The 14,334-nt window shown below is 45.9% G+C and overlaps 1 protein-coding gene across 1 annotated transcript in view; it reads left to right on the top strand.

The window, feature by feature from the left end:
• LOC309551918 (uncharacterized protein) overlaps nt 1-14,334 on the top strand; it is an 800,893-nt gene that overhangs the window by 561,402 nt on the left and 225,157 nt on the right. The gene's annotated exons all lie outside the window — the stretch shown is intronic.

The raw sequence follows: 14,334 nt of genomic DNA, 5'->3' as shown, positions 1-14,334 counted from the left end.
ATGGATTATGGATGGATTATAGATTTTACCTATGGTTCTATCATATACATGCTGAGAGGCTCCAGGGCTTGTGGCTGATGTAGAGTAAACTAACTTTTTCTTTTCTCACAATCTTAAGTGGGTATTTTTCTGGATCTGGGAGCCTTGAAGTGTTGCAGAGCTTTGGGTGGGATAACGCTTACATTCCTTTGGGCCACATCTTAGATTGAAGCCAGATCTCAGTATAAATCTTAGCTGTCTTGATATATGCAAGCTGACTGATGCTTAGTGCTGTCTCTCCTGCTCTGTCTGTGCTTTGGGAGCCTGCTGCTGGGTGAAAGGCCTGAGTGCTGACAGAACACTAAAAAATATACAAGTGCTGCCTGTTTGTTTGGGGGATTCCATTAGGGGGAACCCTGTTAGTCAAGAAGTGACCTGAGTTTAAACAGTGGCTCAGAACGAATTCATCTGCGTCATTAGCAAAAATGGCATTATTGCTATGTGTTTAATAGGTTAAAGAAATCTAGGCCAAGCGCCGATGGTCATAGAAATCCATGGCTGTTGGAGGCTACTGGAATAAAAGAAAAATGGCCCGTACGGGGATCGAACCCACGACCTTGGCGTTATTAGCACCACGCTCTAACCAACTGAGCTAACCGGCCCAATCTTGCACAAGAAATGCATGCCAAAGCCAGCAAAGGGCTATCTAGGCTATAGGTCATGCTGTGGGCAACCACAGAAGCATTGACACAAGAGTAGCCAAAAACTTGAGGCAAACCACGTAGTAGACCTCGTGGCGCAACGGTAGCGCGTCTGACTCCAGATCAGAAGGTTGCGTGTTCAAATCACGTCGAGGTCATGATGATTTTCATAGTCAGCTACTTAACCAAGGTTCATTCAGTGTTGCTATGTTTCCCATTCTATCGGGACTCCCACAGACAAAAGGTCCACTCACCTCCAGATTACCCTCATAAGGCTGGCTGAATAGCCAAGACAAAAAATGTGCCGTAGGCCTGGAAGAAGCTAGACATCTGGGCTACAGCATTGGGTGCAGGCTCGTAAGCAATTAAATCCTGGCTCCAGACAATGATAAGAAAATAACTGTGAGAGCCTCCCTAAGAATTCTACAATACTATTCAAGATTTGTGATTAACTTTGCGGCTCCATTTATGCATCTCAGCAAAGGGGCCAAGTTCACCATGCTGAAATGGAATGAAGAGGCAGAGGAAGCTTTTCAACAGAGTAAGGTAGCATTGCATAAAGGAGCAGTGTTGACCACCCCCAAGTTTAGTCAAGAATTTCACTTACAAACCTATACCTTTGATATGGGTCTGGGAGAAGTCTTGTCCCATGGAATGAATGGGGAAGAACATCCAGTAGCATACCTCATCTGGAATCTAACCCCTGCAGAAAGGAACGATTCAATAGTGAAAAGGGAGTCTCTGGACATAAATTGCCACTAGAGTCCTTGAGGTATTAACTTTTGGGCAAACGCCTCCCATTCTCAACTACATTGGAAGGCTCAGAAGGGGGGGATCAATGCAAGGGTCACAAGGCGGTTTCCCCCTTTGCAAGGCTGTATATTGCATGAAGAACACAGGTCGGTGACCTAGCAGGGGAATGCTGATGGACTGTCACGCGTCCTCTGTATGTTGGAAAAATGTGCTCCCTCCCTAAGTTCTGAGCCCAGGGGGAGGCTATGTGAGGCACTGGCTGGCAGAATCATGGATGGATTATGGATGGATTATAGATTTTACCTATGGTTCTATCATATACATGCTGAGAGGCTCCAGGGCTTGTGGCTGATGTAGAGTAAACTAACTTTTTCTTTTCTCACAATCTTAAGTGGGTATTTTTCTGGATCTGGGAGCCTTGAAGTGTTGCAGAGCTTTGGGTGGGATAACGCTTACATTCCTTTGGGCCACATCTTAGATTGAAGCCAGATCTCAATATAAATCTTAGCTGTCTTGATATATGCAAGCTGACTGATGCTTAGTGCTGTCTCTCCTGCTCTGTCTGTGCTTTGGGAGCCTGCTGCTGGGTGAAAGGCCTGAGTGCTGACAGAACACTAAAAAATATACAAGTGCTGCCTGTTTGTTTGGGGGATTCCATTAGGGGGAACCCTGTTAGTCAAGAAGTGACCTGAGTTTAAACAGTGGCTCAGAAATAATTCATCTGCGTCATTAGCAAAACTGGCATTATTGCTATGTGTTTAATAGGTTAAAGAAATCTAGGCCAAGCGCTGATGTACATAGAAATCCATGGCTGTTGGAGGCTACTGGAATAAAAGAGAAATGGCCCGTACGGGGATCGAACCCGCGACCTTGGCGTTATTAGCACCACGCTCTAAACAACTGAGCTAACCGGCCCAATCTTGCACAAGAAATGCATGCCAAAGCCAGCAAAGGGCTATCTAGGCTATAGGTCATGCTGTGGGCAACCACAGAAGCATTGACACAAGAGTAGCCAAAAACTTGAGGCAAACCACGTAGTAGACCTCGTGGCGCAACGGTAGCGCGTCTGACTCCAGGTCAGAAGGTTGCGTGTTCAAATCACGTCAAGGTCATGATGATTTTCATAGTCAGCTACTTAACCAAGGTTCATTCAGTGTTGCTATGTTTCCCATTCTATCGGGACTCCCACAGACAAAAGGTCCACTCACCTCCAGATTACCCTCATAAGGCTGGCTGAATAGCCAAGACAAAAAATGTGCCGTAGGCCTGGAAGAAGCTAGACATCTGGGCTACAGCATTGGGTGCAGGCTCGTAAGCAATTAAATCCTGGCTCCAGACAATGATTAGAAAATAACTGTGAGAGCCTCCCTAAGAATTCTACAATACTATTCAAGATTTGTGATTAACTTTGCGGCTCCATTTATGCATCTCAGCAAAGGGGCCAAGTTCACCATGCTGAAATGGAATGAAGAGGCAGAGGAAGCTTTTCAACAGAGTAAGGTAGCATTGCATAAAGGAGCAGTGTTGACCACCCCCAAGTTTAGTCAAGAATTTCACTTACAAACCTATACCTTTGATATGGGTCTGGGAGAAGTCTTGTCCCATGGAATGAATGGGGAAGAACATCCAGTAGCATACCTCATCTGGAATCTAACCCCTGCAGAAAGGAACGATTCAATAGTGAAAAGGGAGTCTCTGGACATAAATTGCCACTAGAGTCCTTGAGGTATTAACTTTTGGGCAAACGCCTCCCATTCTCAACTACATTGGAAGGCTCAGAAGGGGGGGATCAATGCAAGGGTCACAAGGCGGTTTCCCCCTTTGCAAGGCTGTATATTGCATGAAGAACACAGGCCGGTGACCTAGCAGGGGAATGCTGATGGACTGTCACGCGTCCTCTGTATGTTGGAAAAATGTGCTCCCTCCCTAAGTTCTGAGCCCAGGGGGAGGCTATGTGAGGCACTGGCTGGCAGAATCATGGATGGATTATGGATGGATTATAGATTTTACCTATGGTTCTATCATATACATGCTGAGAGGCTCCAGGGCTTGTGGCTGATGTAGAGTAAACTAACTTTTTCTTTTCTCACAATCTTAAGTGGGTATTTTTCTGGATCTGGGAGCCTTGAAGTGTTGCAGAGCTTTGGGTGGGATAACGCTTACATTCCTTTGGGCCACATCTTAGATTGAAGCCAGATCTCAATATAAATCTTAGCTGTCTTGATATATGCAAGCTGACTGATGCTTAGTGCTGTCTCTCCTGCTCTGTCTGTGCTTTGGGAGCCTGCTGCTGGGTGAAAGGCCTGAGTGCTGACAGAACACTAAAAAATATACAAGTGCTGCCTGTTTGTTTGGGGGATTCCATTAGGGGGAACCCTGTTAGTCAAGAAGTGACCTGAGTTTAAACAGTGGCTCAGAAATAATTCATCTGCGTCATTAGCAAAACTGGCATTATTGCTATGTGTTTAATAGGTTAAAGAAATCTAGGCCAAGCGCTGATGTACATAGAAATCCATGGCTGTTGGAGGCTACTGGAATAAAAGAGAAATGGCCCGTACGGGGATCGAACCCGCGACCTTGGCGTTATTAGCACCACGCTCTAACCAACTGAGCTAACCGGCCCAATCTTGCACAAGAAATGCATGCCAAAGCCAGCAAAGGGCTATCTAGGCTATAGGTCATGCTGTGGGCAACCACAGAAGCATTGACACAAGAGTAGCCAAAAACTTGAGGCAAACCACGTAGTAGACCTCGTGGCGCAACGGTAGCGCGTCTGACTCCAGATCAGAAAGTTGCGTGTTCAAATCACGTCGAGGTCATGATGATTTTCATAGTCAGCTACTTAACCAAGGTTCATTCAGTGTTGCTATGTTTCCCATTCTATCGGGACTCCCACAGACAAAAGGTCCACTCACCTCCAGATTACCCTCATAAGGCTGGCTGAATAGCCAAGACAAAAAATGTGCCGTAGGCCTGGAAGAAGCTAGACATCTGGGCTACAGCATTGGGTGCAGGCTCGTAAGCAATTAAATCCTGGCTCCAGACAATGATAAGAAAATAACTGTGAGAGCCTCCCTAAGAATTCTACAATACTATTCAAGATTTGTGATTAACTTTGCGGCTCCATTTATGCATCTCAGCAAAGGGGCCAAGTTCACCATGCTGAAATGGAATGAAGAGGCAGAGGAAGCTTTTCAACAGAGTAAGGTAGCATTGCATAAAGGAGCAGTGTTGACCACCCCCAAGTTTAGTCAAGAATTTCACTTACAAACCTATACCTTTGATATGGGTCTGGGAGAAGTCTTGTCCCATGGAATGAATGGGGAAGAACATCCAGTAGCATACCTCATCTGGAATCTAACCCCTGCAGAAAGGAACGATTCAATAGTGAAAAGGGAGTCTCTGGACATAAATTGCCACTAGAGTCCTTGAGGTATTAACTTTTGGGCAAACGCCTCCCATTCTCAACTACATTGGAAGGCTCAGAAGGGGGGGATCAATGCAAGGGTCACAAGGCGGTTTCCCCCTTTGCAAGGCTGTATATTGCATGAAGAACACAGGCCGGTGACCTAGCAGGGGAATGCTGATGGACTGTCACGCGTCCTCTGTATGTTGGAAAAATGTGCTCCCTCCCTAAGTTCTGAGCCCAGGGGGAGGCTATGTGAGGCACTGGCTGGCAGAATCATGGATGGATTATGGATGGATTATAGATTTTACCTATGGTTCTATCATATACATGCTGAGAGGCTCCAGGGCTTGTGGCTGATGTAGAGTAAACTAACTTTTTCTTTTCTCACAATCTTAAGTGGGTATTTTTCTGGATCTGGGAGCCTTGAAGTGTTGCAGAGCTTTGGGTGGGATAACGCTTACATTCCTTTGGGCCACATCTTAGATTGAAGCCAGATCTCAATATAAATCTTAGCTGTCTTGATATATGCAAGCTGACTGATGCTTAGTGCTGTCTCTCCTGCTCTGTCTGTGCTTTGGGAGTCTGCTGCTGGGTGAAAGGCCTGAGTGCTGACAGAACACTAAAAAATATACAAGTGCTGCCTGTTTGTTTGGGGGATTCCATTAGGGGGAAGCCTGTTAGTCAAGAAGTGACCTGAGTTTAAACAGTGGCTCAGAAATAATTCATCTGCGTCATTAGCAAAACTGGCATTATTGCTATGTGTTTAATAGGTTAAAGAAATCTAGGCCAAGCGCTGATGTACATAGAAATCCATGGCTGTTGGAGGCTACTGGAATAAAAGAGAAATGGCGCGTACGGGGATCGAACCCGCGACCTTGGCGTTATTAGCACCACGCTCTAACCAACTGAGCTAACCGGCCCAATCTTGCACAAGAAATGCATGCCAAAGCCAGCAAAGGGCTATCTAGGCTATAGGTCATGCTGTGGGCAACCACAGAAGCATTGACACAAGAGTAGCCAAAAACTTGAGGCAAACCACGTAGTAGACCTCGTGGCGCAACGGTAGCGCGTCTGACTCCAGATCAGAAGGTTGCGTGTTCAAATCACGTCGAGGTCATGATGATTTTCATAGTCAGCTACTTAACCAAGGTTCATTCAGTGTTGCTATGTTTCCCATTCTATCGGGATTCCCACAGACAAAAGGTCCACTCACCTCCAGATTACCCTCATAAGGCTGGCTGAATAGCCAAGACAAAAAATGTGCCGTAGGCCTGGAAGAAGCTAGACATCTGGGCTACAGCATTGGGTGCAGGCTCGTAAGCAATTAAATCCTGGCTCCAGACAATGATAAGAAAATAACTGTGAGAGCCTCCCTAAGAATTCTACAATACTATTCAAGATTTGTGATTAACTTTGCGGCTCCATTTATGCATCTCAGCAAAGGGGCCAAGTTCACCATGCTGAAATGGAATGAAGAGGCAGAGGAAGCTTTTCAACAGAGTAAGGTAGCATTGCATAAAGGAGCAGTGTTGACCACCCCCAAGTTTAGTCAAGAATTTCACTTACAAACCTATACCTTTGATATGGGTCTGGGAGAAGTCTTGTCCCATGGAATGAATGGGGAAGAACATCCAGTAGCATACCTCATCTGGAATCTAACCCCTGCAGAAAGGAACGATTCAATAGTGAAAAGGGAGTCTCTGGACATAAATTGCCACTAGAGTCCTTGAGGTATTAACTTTTGGGCAAACGCCTCCCATTCTCAACTACATTGGAAGGCTCAGAAGGGGGGGATCAATGCAAGGGTCACAAGGCGGTTTCCCCCTTTGCAAGGCTGTATATTGCATGAAGAACACAGGCCGGTGACCTAGCAGGGGAATGCTGATGGACTGTCACGCGTCCTCTGTATGTTGGAAAAATGTGCTCCCTCCCTAAGTTCTGAGCCCAGGGGGAGGCTATGTGAGACACTGGCTGGCAGAATCATGGATGGATTATGGATGGATTATAGATTTTACCTATGGTTCTATCATATACATGCTGAGAGGCTCCAGGGCTTGTGGCTGATGTAGAGTAAACTAACTTTTTCTTTTCTCACAATCTTAAGTGGGTATTTTTCTGGATCTGGGAGCCTTGAAGTGTTGCAGAGCTTTGGGTGGGATAACGCTTACATTCCTTTGGGCCACATCTTAGATTGAAGCCAGATCTCAATATAAATCTTAGCTGTCTTGATATATGCAAGCTGACTGATGCTTAGTGCTGTCTCTCCTGCTCTGTCTGTGCTTTGGGAGCCTGCTGCTGGGTGAAAGGCCTGAGTGCTGACAGAACACTAAAAAATATACAAGTGCTGCCTGTTTGTTTGGGGGATTCCATTAGGGGGAACCCTGTTAGTTAAGAAGTGACCTGAGTTTAAACAGTGGCTCAGAAATAATTCATCTGCGTCATTAGCAAAACTGGCATTATTGCTATGTGTTTAATAGGTTAAAGAAATCTAGGCCAAGCGCTGATGTACATAGAAATCCATGGCTGTTGGAGGCTACTGGAATAAAAGAGAAATGGCCCGTACGGGGATCGAACCCGCGACCTTGGCGTTATTAGCACCACGCTCTAACCAACTGAGCTAACCGGCCCAATCTTGCACAAGAAATGCATGCCAAAGCCAGCAAAGGGCTATCTAGGCTATAGGTCATGCTGTGGGCAACCACAGAAGCATTGACACAAGAGTAGCCAAAAACTTGAGGCAAACCACGTAGTAGACCTCGTGGCGCAACGGTAGCGCGTCTGACTCCAGATCAGAAGGTTGCGTGTTCAAATCACGTCGAGGTCATGATGATTTTCATAGTCAGCTACTTAACCAAGGTTCATTCAGTGTTGCTATGTTTCCCATTCTATCGGGACTCCCACAGACAAAAGGTCCACTCACCTCCAGATTACCCTCATAAGGCTGGCTGAATAGCCAAGACAAAAAATGTGCCGTAGGCCTGGAAGAAGCTAGACATCTGGGCTACAGCATTGGGTGCAGGCTCGTAAGCAATTAAATCCTGGCTCCAGACAATGATAAGAAAATAACTGTGAGAGCCTCCCTAAGAATTCTACAATACTATTCAAGATTTGTGATTAACTTTGCAGCTCCATTTATGCATCTCAGCAAATGGGGCCAAGTTCACCATGCTGAAATGGAATGAAGAGGCAGAGGAAGCTTTTCAACAGAGTAAGGTAGCATTGCATAAAGGAGCAGTGTTGACCACCCCCAAGTTTAGTCAAGAATTTCACTTACAAACCTATACCTTTGATATGGGTCTGGGAGAAGTCTTGTCCCATGGAATGAATGGGGAAGAACATCCAGTAGCATACCTCATCTGGAATCTAACCCCTGCAGAAAGGAACGATTCAATAGTGAAAAGGGAGTCTCTGGACATAAATTGCCACTAGAGTCCTTGAGGTATTAACTTTTGGGCAAACGCCTCCCATTCTCAACTACATTGGAAGGCTCAGAAGGGGGGGATCAATGCAAGGGTCACAAGGCGGTTTCCCCCTTTGCAAGGCTGTATATTGCATGAAGAACACAGGCCGGTGACCTAGCAGGGGAATGCTGATGGACTGTCACGCGTCCTCTGTATGTTGGAAAAATGTGCTCCCTCCCTAAGTTCTGAGCCCAGGGGGAGGCTATGTGAGGCACTGGCTGGCAGAATCATGGATGGATTATGGATGGATTATAGATTTTACCTATGGTTCTATCATATACATGCTGAGAGGCTCCAGGGCTTGTGGCTGATGTAGAGTAAACTAACTTTTTCTTTTCTCACAATCTTAAGTGGGTATTTTTCTGGATCTGGGAGCCTTGAAGTGTTGCAGAGCTTTGGGTGGGATAACGCTTACATTCCTTTGGGCCACATCTTAGATTGAAGCCAGATCTCAATATAAATCTTAGCTGTCTTGATATATGCAAGCTGACTGATGCTTAGTGCTGTCTCTCCTGCTCTGTCTGTGCTTTGGGAGCCTGCTGCTGGGTGAAAGGCCTGAGTGCTGACAGAACACTAAAAAATATACAAGTGCTGCCTGTTTGTTTGGGGGATTCCATTAGGGGGAACCCTGTTAGTCAAGAAGTGACCTGAGTTTAAACAGTGGCTCAGAAATAATTCATCTGCGTCATTAGCAAAACTGGCATTATTGCTATGTGTTTAATAGGTTAAAGAAATCTAGGCCAAGCGCTGATGTACATAGAAATCCATGGCTGTTGGAGGCTACTGGAATAAAAGAGAAATGGCCCGTACGGGGATCGAACCCGCGACCTTGGCGTTATTAGCACCACGCTCTAACCAACTGAGCTAACCGGCCCAATCTTGCACAAGAAAAGCATGCCAAAGCCAGCAAAGGGCTATCTAGGCTATAGGTCATGCTGTGGGCAACCACAGAAGCATTGACACAAGAGTAGCCAAAAACTTGAGGCAAACCACGTAGTAGACCTCGTGGCGCAACGGTAGCGTGTCTGACTCCAGATCAGAAGGTTGCGTGTTCAAATCACGTCGAGGTCATGATGATTTTCATAGTCAGCTACTTAACCAAGGTTCATTCAGTGTTGCTATGTTTCCCATTCTATCGGGACTCCCACAGACAAAAGGTCCACTCACCTCCAGATTACCCTCATAAGGCTGGCTGAATAGCCAAGACAAAAAATGTGCCGTAGGCCTGGAAGAAGCTAGACATCTGGGCTACAGCATTGGGTGCAGGCTCGTAAGCAATTAAATCCTGGCTCCAGACAATGATAAGAAAATAACTGTGAGAGCCTCCCTAAGAATTCTACAATACTATTCAAGATTTGTGATTAACTTTGCGGCTCCATTTATGCATCTCAGCAAAGGGGCCAAGTTCACCATGCTGAAATGGAATGAAGAGGCAGAGGAAGCTTTTCAACAGAGTAAGGTAGCATTGCATAAAGGAGCAGTGTTGACCACCCCCAAGTTTAGTCAAGAATTTCACTTACAAACCTATACCTTTGATATGGGTCTGGGAGAAGTCTTGTCCCATGGAATGAATGGGGAAGAACATCCAGTAGCATACCTCATCTGGAATCTAACCCCTGCAGAAAGGAACGATTCAATAGTGAAAAGGGAGTCTCTGGACATAAATTGCCACTAGAGTCCTTGAGGTATTAACTTTTGGGCAAACGCCTCCCATTCTCAACTACATTGGAAGGCTCAGAAGGGGGGGATCAATGCAAGGGTCACAAGGCGGTTTCCCCCTTTGCAAGGCTGTATATTGCATGAAGAACACAGGCCGGTGACCTAGCAGGGGAATGCTGATGGACTGTCACGCGTCCTCTGTATGTTGGAAAAATGTGCTCCCTCCCTAAGTTCTGAGCCCAGGGGGAGGCTATGTGAGGCACTGGCTGGCAGAATCATGGATGGATTATGGATGGATTATAGATTTTACCTATGGTTCTATCATATACATGCTGAGAGGCTCCAGGGCTTGTGGCTGATGTAGAGTAAACTAACTTTTTCTTTTCTCACAATCTTAAGTGGGTATTTTTCTGGATCTGGGAGCCTTGAAGTGTTGCAGAGCTTTGGGTGGGATAACGCTTACATTCCTTTGGGCCACATCTTAGATTGAAGCCAGATCTCAATATAAATCTTAGCTGTCTTGATATATGCAAGCTGACTGATGCTTAGTGCTGTCTCTCCTGCTCTGTCTGTGCTTTGGGAGCCTGCTGCTGGGTGAAAGACCTGAGTGCTGACAGAACACTAAAAAATATACAAGTGCTGCCTGTTTGTTTGGGGGATTCCATTAGGGGGAACCCTGTTAGTCAAGAAGTGACCTGAGTTTAAACAGTGGCTCAGAAATAATTCATCTGCGTCATTAGCAAAACTGGCATTATTGCTATGTGTTTAATAGGTTAAAGAAATCTAGGCCAAGCGCTGATGTACATAGAAATCCATGGCTGTTGGAGGCTACTGGAATAAAAGAGAAATGGCCCGTACGGGGATCGAACCCACGACCTTGGCGTTATTAGCACCACGCTCTAACCAACTGAGCTAACCGGCCCAATCTTGCACAAGAAATGCATGCCAAAGCCAGCAAAGGGCTATCTAGGCTATAGGTCATGCTGTGGGCAACCACAGAAGCATTGACACAAGAGTAGCCAAAAACTTGAGGCAAACCACGTAGTAGACCTCGTGGCGCAACGGTAGCGCGTCTGACTCCAGATCAGAAGGTTGCGTGTTCAAATCACGTCGAGGTCATGATGATTTTCATAGTCAGCTACTTAACCAAGGTTCATTCAGTGTTGCTATGTTTCCCATTGTATCGGGACTCCCACAGACAAAAGGTCCACTCACCTCCAGATTACCCTCATAAGGCTGGCTGAATAGCCAAGACAAAAAATGTGCCGTAGGCCTGGAAGAAGCTAGACATCTGGGCTACAGCATTGGGTGCAGGCTCGTAAGCAATTAAATCCTGGCTCCAGACAATGATAAGAAAATAACTGTGAGAGCCTCCCTAAGAATTCTACAATACTATTCAAGATTTGTGATTAACTTTGCGGCTCCATTTATGCATCTCAGCAAAGGGGCCAAGTTCACCATGCTGAAATGGAATGAAGAGGCAGAGGAAGCTTTTCAACAGAGTAAGGTAGCATTGCATAAAGGAGCAGTGTTGACCACCCCCAAGTTTAGTCAAGAATTTCACTTACAAACCTATACCTTTGATATGGGTCTGGGAGAAGTCTTGTCCCATGGAATGAATGGGGAAGAACATCCAGTAGCATACCTCATCTGGAATCTAACCCCTGCAGAAAGGAACGATTCAATAGTGAAAAGGGAGTCTCTGGACATAAATTGCCACTAGAGTCCTTGAGGTATTAACTTTTGGGCAAACGCCTCCCATTCTCAACTACATTGGAAGGCTCAGAAGGGGGGGATCAATGCAAGGGTCACAAGGCAGTTTCCCCCTTTGCAAGGCTGTATATTGCATGAAGAACACAGGCCGGTGACCTAGCAGGGGAATGCTGATGGACTGTCACGCGTCCTCTGTATGTTGGAAAAATGTGCTCCCTCCCTAAGTTCTGAGCCAAGGGGGAGGCTATGTGAGGCACTGGCTGGCAGAATCATGGATGGATTATGGATGGATTATAGATTTTACCTATGGTTCTATCATATACATGCTGAGAGGCTCCAGGGCTTGTGGCTGATGTAGAGTAAACTAACTTTTTCTTTTCTCACAATCTTAAGTGGGTATTTTTCTGGATCTGGGAGCCTTGAAGTGTTGCAGAGCTTTGGGTGGGATAACGCTTACATTCCTTTGGGCCACATCTTAGATTGAAGCCAGATCTCAATATAAATCTTAGCTGTCTTGATATATGCAAGCTGACTGATGCTTAGTGCTGTCTCTCCTGCTCTGTCTGTGCTTTGGGAGCCTGCTGCTGGGTGAAAGGCCTGAGTGCTGACAGAACACTAAAAAATATACAAGTGCTGCCTGTTTGTTTGGGGGATTCCATTAGGGGGAACCCTGTTAGTCAAGAAGTGACCTGAGTTTAAACAGTGGCTCAGAAATAATTCATCTGCGTCATTAGCAAAACTGGCATTATTGCTATGTGTTTAATAGGTTAAAGAAATCTAGGCCAAGCGCTGATGTACATAGAAATCCATGGCTGTTGGAGGCTACTGGAATAAAAGAGAAATGGCCCGTACGGGGATCGAACCCGCGACCTTGGCATTATTAGCACCACGCTCTAACCAACTGAGCTAACCGGCCCAATCTTGCACAAGAAATGCATGCCAAAGCCAGCAAAGGGCTATCTAGGCTATAGGTCATGCTGTGGGCAACCACAGAAGCATTGACACAAGAGTAGCCAAAAACTTGAGGCAAACCACGTAGTAGACCTCGTGGCGCAACGGTAGCGCGTCTGACTCCAGATCAGAAGGTTGCGTGTTCAAATCACGTCGAGGTCATGATGATTTTCATAGTCAGCTACTTAACCAAGGTTCATTCAGTGTTGCTATGTTTCCCATTCTAACGGGACTCCCACAGACAAAAGGTCCACTCACCTCCAGATTACCCTCATAAGGCTGGCTGAATAGCCAAGACAAAAAATGTGCCGTAGGCCTGGAAGAAGCTAGACATCTGGGCTACAGCATTGGGTGCAGGCTCGTAAGCAATTAAATCCTGGCTCCAGACAATGATAAGAAAATAACTGTGAGAGCCTCCCTAAGAATTCTACAATACTATTCAAGATTTGTGAGTAACTTTGCAGCTCCATTTATGCATCTCAGCAAATGGGGCCAAGTTCACCATGCTGAAATGGAATGAAGAGGCAGAGGAAGCTTTTCAACAGAGTAAGGTAGCATTGCATAAAGGAGCAGTGTTGACCACCCCCAAGTTTAGTCAAGAATTTCACTTACAAACCTATACCTTTGATATGGGTCTGGGAGAAGTCTTGTCCCATGGAATGAATGGGGAAGAACATCCAGTAGCATACCTCATCTGGAATCTAACCCCTGCAGAAAGGAACGATTCAATAGTGAAAAGGGAGTCTCTGGACATAAATTGCCACTAGAGTCCTTGAGGTATTAACTTTTGGGCAAACGCCTCCCATTCTCAACTACATTGGAAGGCTCAGAAGGGGGGGATCAATGCAAGGGTCACAAGGCGGTTTCCCCCTTTGCAAGGCTGTATATTGCATGAAGAACACAGGCCGGTGACCTAGCAGGGGAATGCTGATGGACTGTCACGCGTCCTCTGTATGTTGGAAAAATGTGCTCCCTCCCTAAGTTCTGAGCTCAGGGGGAGGCTATGTGAGGCACTGGCTGGACGAATCATGGATGGATTATGGATGGATTATAGATTTTACCTATGGTTCTATCATATACATGCTGAGAGGCTCCAGGGCTTGTGGCTGATGTAGAGTAAACTAACTTTTTCTTTTCTCACAATCTTAAGTGGGTATTTTTCTGGATCTGGGAGCCTTGAAGTGTTGCAGAGCTTTGGGTGGGATAACGCTTACATTCCTTTGGGCCACATCTTAGATTGAAGCCAGATCTCAATATAAATCTTAGCTGTCTTGATATATGCAAGCTGACTGATGCTTAGTGCTGTCTCTCCTGCTCTGTCTGTGCTTTGGGAGCCTGCTGCTGGGTGAAAGGCCTGAGTGCTGACAGAACACTAAAAAATATACAAGTGCTGCCTGTTTGTTTGGGGGATTCCATTAGGGGGAACCCTGTTAGTCAAGAAGTGACCTGAGTTTAAACAGTGGCTCAGAAATAATTCATCTGCGTCATTAGCAAAACTGGCATTATTGCTATGTGTTTAATAGGTTAAAGAAATCTAGGCCAAGCGCCGATGGTCATAGAAATCCATGGCTGTTGGAGGCTACTGGAATAAAAGAGAAATGGCCCGTACGGGGATCGAACCCGCGACCTTGGCGTTATTAGCACCACGCTCTAACCAACTGAGCTAACCGGCCCAATCTTGCACAAGAAATGCATGCCAAAGCCAGCA

The sequence above is a fragment of the Pelophylax lessonae genome (assembly GCF_965119305.1).
Source record: "Pelophylax lessonae genome assembly, chromosome: 4".
Classification (NCBI taxonomy): domain Eukaryota; kingdom Metazoa; phylum Chordata; class Amphibia; order Anura; family Ranidae; genus Pelophylax; species Pelophylax lessonae.
This window is presented reverse-complemented; position numbering and strand designations above follow the sequence as displayed.